The following is an 8,991-nucleotide window of genomic DNA, read 5'->3' as shown; positions in this document are numbered from 1 at the left end:
ATGGCACCTATCCGTAACCAATGGTCCGAAGGGGTAAATAAGGAATGTCAAGTCGTCACACAATGTAAAACGTCACACTTGAGTCACAAAAAGAGTAAGAATGATTATACAAATATAAACACGATAGAAGGTCATATGACACGGGATCACTAATGTCACATTCATACTTATGGGTTGCATCTCACCATAACTACAGATGGGAACATTAATCCCAACGATCATATCGCAACTAGAGGGCTTATAGCTCACCCCTAGTATCCGATAGGACCAAGACTCTCACAACAGAACAATACAAGACATTATCAAGGATATGACTCTTACAAGTACTTATTTATAATAAATATCTCATACTTGTAATATTAATAAATATCCCATTTTATAATTTAACATGCCGGTTAAATAAAATTTCATAAGTGATAATGAATAATTTACGTTATATGAAAATTACGGAAAATGGAACCAACACAAATGACTCACTCTTGAGCCCAATAAATAAAACATGCGAAACCCAATGCAAGGAACATGTTAAGCCCAACAGTTTAATCATGTCAAGCCCAATAAAAAGACCTATTAAACTCGTCAAGTCAATCATGTGAAGTCCAACAAACCAATTATATGAAGTCCAACAAATATAAAACAACAAGCTCAATTATACGTTTATGCATACACTCGACATCAATGTAACAAGTCCCACGTAATTCAACCACAAGATCATTTCAATCACAGTGATATTTAGATATCGCTTAATTCGATTTCAGGACTAATAATCGACTCCACACAAAAAAAATTCAAACAATGGCAAACTTGACTCTATAATAATCGACACTCAGGCATGCTACATAATAGAACAAGCAAGACATATAAAAATATAAACCATTCAACGGCGTGGAGGAAGTATTATACTCGGCCTCTATACACAGCTATACCCGGCCCTAATCAGTCCCGATTACTACCCAAAACAGCCACCATAAACCCTTCAACAACCGCCCACGCAACCACCTTTTCAGCCATCCAAAAACACGGTCCAAAACAGTCCTTCCACGGCTCCAAAACAGAGCCCAAATCAGTCCAATGAATGCATACAAAACATCCCAAAACTCAGCATGTAATCGTCTCAAAATTCGTCTAAAAACCTGCATTTTTAAGCACCAAGACAGATCCCAACAAGGCACTATTTACACGACTAAACACAGTCCCGAATACCCTACTAAAACGCCTCGAGGACAACCCAAAAACAGTCCCATTTCAGCTCCGATAACCCATCCCGAAAAAAGTATTTTACCGTCCAAAAATCAGCACCAAAACAGTCCCAATCTCAGCATGAAAACCGTCTATCACAGCTCCCAAAAACGACACTCAACAGTGCAGACTACCCCCCATTCTGACTGCCCAAATCAGAGGACAACACCGTCCCAAAACAATCCATTTCAGACATTAACATAAGATGAAAACTTACCAAACACATGAGACAAGCAAGAACCAAACTTTATCAGAGAAAGGACATATAAACGACACAACAAGACGGAGTTTCGACATTTGTCGAGTAACCTATCACCGTTACCTTAGCCGCTCCTTATTCTTCGAATAAATGGTCCCAAAAGCTTCAATCTACCACATTCTCTTCGAAACCTTCGTCATGGAGCAAGAAAACGAAAGAGATTGAGGTAAAACCGAAACTTTATAAGATGGGTCAAAAACGAAAGTCATACAAGATTGCAACTTTCTTACCTTCAAAGAATGAGGAAGGAGAGGGGAAGCTAATGGTGCAAGAATTATGAAATTTGGTTGAGAAATAAGGGAGAAAACGGAGGTTGAAGGAGACGGGAATGGTGTACGATCTGCATTCTTCTTCTTGTTGCTTATGTTCGCAGGCAGAGAAAGAAGAAAAGAAATGGGGGTGGGGTTCACGCATCTCTCAACAACAATAATTAATAATAATAATAATAATAATAATAATAATAATAATATATAATAATAATAATAATAATAATAATAATAGTAATAATAATAATATATAAATATATAATAAAGAGATATTTAGGGGTGGAGTGTAAGGGGGGTAGGTTGGTAGGCTTATCGCGTACCTAACAAAGATAAAATACCCTAGGCCTAGCTAACAACAAATGAATGTAGTTAGGGAAGTAGGGGTCGATCTCAGGGAGACGGTGGATGCAATATGACAAGCTATGAGTAGAATTCTATCAAGGTCGGTCACGATTTGGTTTGGTTTGATTTGATTAAAGTAAAAGCAATGATGAAAAATAAGTTGTAAACAATTATGAATAAGGATCTAGGGGGAATGGGGTCACACATGTAGATTAGCATAAATTGATGTCAAATAAGACGAACATAAAATCAAATGTTGTTTAGGTTATTAGCAATTTCCTCTCGGTCTATTACCCAACCATAGAACGATTACTAACGAGCTCTCGCACAAATTAGATCGAACTATTAAAACATACTTTGCCTAATTCAATTCCCGACTTTCGCTCTTAGGAAATGAATAACAAATTAATCAACGATTATGGCCAACAATCAAAGATTAACAATATGAAACAAGCATGTATTATAAGCAACAATTTGATAATATAATTCTCTAATTCAACATGTGTAAATGGCTAATCAAACATGGCTTCCCCTCCCCTAGATTAAGAAATTACTCACACATAATTATGAGTAGACTAACAACAATAAGATGAATAAATATGAACATGGTAACAATATTTAAATTGGTCAAATAATAGCATAAACAATATTAAAATATAATAAAGGTAATTGATGTAAATAATGAGAGAATGGATAGAATTTAATTTGGAACTAATTATTTTATTATTTGATGTCTATGTCTCTATGTTTTTCGTACTTCTCAAAAGCAAATCACCTCCATTATATAGGCGATCATTTGAGCTTTCAAATTTAATTATACATGTACGTTTAGAACAAATAATTAATATAAAAACATTACATATAAAATTATTCCTACGGTTTTGTGCTTTTAGTGTATGAAGTTTCTTCAAATAAAGAATGTTTCATGAATTAAAGAATTAATTTGAGATGTTTCATGTTGTAATTATCAGAATAACTCTTCACCCATGTAAATGTTGCATGCGTTTTGCTCGTAAAAATCCTTCAATGTAACATCATCAAATTGAATGCTTCAAGACTTGATGTTCAATGCACTAACTTCTACGAATATGCTTCTTTATTTTATCATTTGTAAAATGATGGTCTTGTCAACATTATTCAATATTTGGCTTTCATTTTATTTTGGACGGCTTCGTTTTTATTTTGTGGACTTGGAGATTTTGAGTCTGAGCTTGAAGTCCTTAATTGTTTTGCCAGTTTGTATTCATCGCCTCGCTTAGCTGTTTAGCTAATATCAGCATCAAAATAGCTCCTTTCTACAAATAATTATATAATTGCAGTAAAATGTTATAGGAAGGAATTTATTATTAAAATACACTATAATGCTTAAAATCAATGTAAAATTATGGAAAATAAGTAAAATATAGTAAATTATATGCTTAGGGTTGCAAGAATCTTCCCAAAATGACCTTCCATGGCCAAGAATCGTCTCAAGTAGCCTCGTGATTCTCGGTGAATGCCATAATGATAGGAAAAATCTGACAATTGCTTCATTTTCTACAAAAACACAATAATGCATGCAAAACACCTAGAACACGGAATTAGCTCATAAAATCATTTTATAAAGTGCAATTATCATGTAAAATCGAGCTAAAAGAGGGGTGAAAATAATATAAAATTACGACACATCAAATTCCCCCAAGCTAAGCCCTTGCTTGTCCTCAAGCAAGCATACAAATCAAGACAAGGGCAACGAGTCACTAAATCTCATCAATTGCAAATCCCAACATCAGCTAACAAGCACAATGAATCATAATCCCAAAACAACATGGGCATAGGGAGAATGCAAAAACATGGATGAGATTTACATGGTAGCGTAGCGTGAAAGACTTCATCTAAACTTTTCGGCTCTTTCATGATCTTTTGACAATGGACTCTCGCGGTTCACTCAAGCACACATCTGTATGTAAAAGGCAATTTATTTGAGTGGCACTCACCTACTCCGACTCATGAGAGTGCGCCCGCAACCTAATATGGTAATCATTCCACGTCCACAAGTCAAAGCAATCAAATGCAAGCATAGAAAGAAGCCAATGGTAAAAATAAGGTAAAGGGATATGGGTAAGAAGGGGGAACAAATGAATTATGGAAAGTGGTGCTAAGTTAAGCTAGCAACTAACCAAGATGTGCATGGATGCTCAATCCAAACTCCAACCCAATCCCAAGTAGAGGACATGAAGCCAAAATCAGCAATTCGACTTCCTTTTAATTCAAAACAAAAGTAAACTTCCCAAAAATCATGATTAACAACATAGAAGTTATTTCACAAACCTCTTCTCTTCTTCTTTTCTAAAAATTTTCAACAAATTCATTTTTTTTTTTTATCATGCTTCTTTCTTTGATTTTCTTTCTTTTCGTCACTTTTTTTCAACTTTCTTTTTTTCAATTCACTTTTTTTTTTTCATTCTTCACAAATTTCACTTTGTTTTTCTCAACTTCTCAATTTCCTTTCATCCTCCTTTTTCAATCTCAAGATAACATTTCAAGTAGACACAAAGGTACGAAAATCAGTAATTCCGCCCAACCAAGCTCACAATGACATAAGCTGAGCAATATCCCAATTAAGCACCCAAACACAAATGATAAAGTTAGTAGCTCAACAAGGTAGGCAAGTTTTTAATGTAGCTAGATATGAGGAAATGTGTGAGAGGGTTTCAAAATGAGCAACAATAGTCATGTGAACGGCTTCAAATGCTCGCAAAATATGAATGCAATGCTCGTTAGAAATGGGATAAAGACCATACTTATGCGTTTTGACATGACGTACACCATAAGGAGACCTACACACACCTAGATGAGACCGGATATAGATGCACCGGTCGTTAGAGGCTCTACCTTACCAATTTTTTAGGTTGCCAATGTCAAGATCAAGCCAACTAGATCTAAATTCCATCCACTTACTATGTCAAAACATCCCCATGTATGCAAAATCCCGTCGATAAGTACGAATCATTAGCTATAAAGCTACAATTGGGATAAGCAAGGAGAGAAAATAGTAAGCTCAAGTGGGGATATGCATCATAATGTCACAAGAGAAGAACAATTTTTCAAATTTTTGATTTTTTTTTCAACTAAACTACATGCAAAGCTAACTAATATGCTCTAACTAGATGCAAATTCCTCCCCCAAGCTAAACATCACATTGTCCCCAATGTGCACACAAGAAACAACCATCAAACCGTAGAAAACGGTTTTCAGCACATTATCCAGCAAGGTACAATACGTTTAATGGGGAAAGGGAACGAAAAACTAAATGCAAAGGAAGAAAAGCTTACTAAACGATCTAGCCTCCCCCAAGCTAGTATGTACAAGGGGGTCATACATTTCGTCATCAAGAAAAGGGCCATCAGCAGTGGCTCGGCTCATATTGGGTGCGTGATCACCTCCGGATCCCAACGCACCATCAAAGGAACTACCTCCAGCTTGGTAGTCACTAGGATAGTCATAAATACCCCTTGCACCACTTGAGCTGCCACCATAATAATCATAGCCTCCATAGCCTTCAACTCCATAATCCGAACCACAATAGTATGGACTGGGTTATAAGTACCTGCAACATGATCAGAAGAAGACAGAAACCCACTCTCTGGCGAAGGATACAAGGATGGGTGAGGGCCCTCGGGTGGAATAACATCTCAACATCTTATTCTTCATCATTTGGCTCCTCTTGTGCTCTTCTTCTTTCACCTACAAATGACAATTCAAATAACAACTAAACTAAAAAGAAGTCTCTAATTCTAAGAAAGCAATAAATTTTTCAAAATTACAACAAAACACGGGTTGCCTCCCGAGAAGCGCTGATTTTATGTCCCGCACGACGTAATGAAGCTTGAGAATTAATTCGTCAAAGACGGAAGGTCCAAGAAAACTTCCTCCACAACTCCAATGATAGCATTCTCATGATAAATCTTCAAACGATGTCCATTGACTTTGAACTTCTCTCCATTGGTGGTCATTACTTCAATAGAGCCAAGCTTGTTGACATTAATGACGGTGTATGGTCCGGACCACTTAGATCGCAACTTTCCCGGAAAAATCTTCATTCGGGAGTTAAACAAGAGCACTTTGTCACCAATTTGAAAATCTTTCTTGAGTATTTTCTTGTCATGCCAACGTTTTGTTTTCTCCTTATAAAGACGGGAGCTCTCATAGGCTTGCAAACGAAATTCATCAAGCTCATTAAGTTGCAATAACCTTTTCTCACCACATAAAGTAGTATCAAAATTAAGCTCCTTGATTGCCCAGTATGCTTTTTGTTCCATCTCCACGGGTAAATGACAAGCTTTTCCATAGACCAACCTATATGGCGAGGTGCCAATAGGTGTCTTAAAAGCGGTCCTATATGCCCACAAGGCGTCATCTAGCTTCATACTCCAATCCTTTCTTGACTTGGTAACAACTTTCTCAAGTATGTACTTAAGCTCACGATTTGAAACTTCCACTTGGCCACTTGTTTGTGGATGATAGGCCAAGCCTCTTCTATGGGAAACTCCATACTTAACAAGCAATGCATCAAGTTGTTTTTCACCAAAATGCGTGCCACGATCACTAATCACCGCCCTAGGGACACCAAAGCGTGGAAATATGATTTTCTTGAACAAGTTTATTACTTGACGAGCATCATCGGTTGGAGTAGCAATTGCCTCTACCCATTTAGAGACGTAGTCAACGGCGACTAAGATGTAACGATTACCCTTTGATGAAGGAAAAGGGCCTTGGTAATCAATACCCCATACATCGAAAATTCCAACTTCAAGTATCCCGGTTTGAGGCATCTCATGCCTCCTTGAAATAGAGCCGGTTCTTTGGCAAGCATCACATGTCATCACGAAATTCTTGGCATCTTGGAACATGGTGGGCCAATAGAACCCGGATTGGAGAATCTTAGCAACGGTCTTAGATGGTCCATGGTGACCACCATAAGGGGAAGAATGACAACCTTGTAGAACACCTTTCACATCCCATTGTGGTATACATCTCCGATACAATCCATCGGAGCAATGCTTGAACAAATAAGGATCATCCCATAGATAAAACTTGGCATCATGCATGAACTTCTTCTTTTGTTGATATGAAAGGTTTGGTGGCAACTCATGACCAACAAGATAGTTGGCAATATCGGCATACCACGGAGTATTTGAATCCACCATCATCAAGGAGTCATCGGTAAAAGAATCATTAATTGGAATATGAATACTTCCATCATCAAATCTCAAGCGGGAAAGGTGATCGGCAACAACATTTTCAGCCCTTTTCTTGTCACGAATCTCAAGATCAAATTCTTGCAAGAGCAAGATCCATCTAATAAGCCTTGGTTTTGCTTCTTTCTTTGAGAGTAGATGTTTTAAGGCGGCATGATCGGAGTGGACAATGACTTTAGATCCAATCAGATAGGAGCGGAATTTGTCTAAGGCATAGACAATAGCAAGAAGCTCCTTCTCGGTGGTCGCATAGTTTATTTGAGCTTCATCCAAAGTTTTGCTTGCATAGTAGATAGCATGGAGCACTTTGTCCTTTCTTTGTCCAAGAACGGCACCTACCGCATAGTCACTAGCATCGCACATCAATTCAAATGGTAAATTCCAATCCGGTGATTGGATGATAGGTGCAGAGATCAAAGCCTTCTTAATCCTGTTAAATGACTCAAGACAAGCATCAGTAAACACAAAAGAAGCATCCTTTAAAAGGAGCTCGGTAAGGGGCTTGGCAATTTTGGAAAAATCCTTAATGAAACGACGGTAGAACCCCGCATGGCCTAAAAAGCTCCTTACACCTTTAACATTCATGGGAGGGGGAAGTTGTTCAATAACTTGGACCTTAGCACGATCCACTTCAATACCTCTTTCTGAAACAAGATGACCAAGCACCACTCCTTCATTCACCATGAAGTGGCACTTCTCCCAATTTAAAACCAAATCTACTTCTTCACATCTTTTCAAAACCTTGGTTAAGTTAGTCAAACATGCATCAAATGTAGTGCCATAGACACTAAAATCATCCATAAAAACTTCCATGATTGACTCAATAAAATCCGAGAAAATACTAGTCATGCAACGTTGGAAGGTCGCGGGTGCATTACATAGACCAAAGGGCATCCTACGGTAGGCAAAGGTACCATAAGGGCAAGTAAAAGTGGTCTTTTCTTGGTCATCGGGGTGAATTGGTATTTGAAAGAATCCCGAATAACCATCTAAGTAGCAAAAGTATTTATGACATGCCAACCTCTCTAACATCTGGTCAATAAAGGGCAATGGGTAATGGTCTTTTTTTGTGGCCAAATTCAACCTCCTATAGTCAATGCACATGCGCCATCCTGTCACAATTCTAGTGGGGATGAGTTCATCTTTATCATTTTTTACTACAGTGGTCCCTCCTTTCTTAGGAACCACTTGGACCGGACTTACCCATTTCGAATCGGAAATTGCATAAATAATTCCCGCATCCAAAAGTTTCATGACTTCCTTTTTTACCACGTCTTGCATGTTAGGATTTAAACGACGTTGACCTTGGACACATGGTTTATGATCCTCTTCAAGATGAATTCTATGCATGCAAAAATCAGGGCTTATACCCCTCAAATCATCAAGTGTATAACCAATGGCTTTCCTATGTGTTCTCAACACATCCAACAATGAAGACAATTGACTCTCACTCAAGTGGGCACTAACTATGACCGGACACATTTCCAACTCGTCAAGAAAAGCATATTTCAAATTCAAGGGGAGGGGTTTAAGCTCGGGTTTTTGTACCTCAACCTTGGTAGAAGTAGCAACCAAACCTATGAATTGAGAGCTTTCCTCCAATGGTAGCTCCTCTCCATCTAATTCCACCTCCAAAGCATCAATT

The sequence above is a fragment of the Silene latifolia genome, chromosome Y, assembly GCF_048544455.1.
Source record: "Silene latifolia isolate original U9 population chromosome Y, ASM4854445v1, whole genome shotgun sequence".
Taxonomy (NCBI): Eukaryota; Viridiplantae; Streptophyta; class Magnoliopsida; order Caryophyllales; family Caryophyllaceae; genus Silene; species Silene latifolia.
This window is presented reverse-complemented; position numbering follows the sequence as displayed.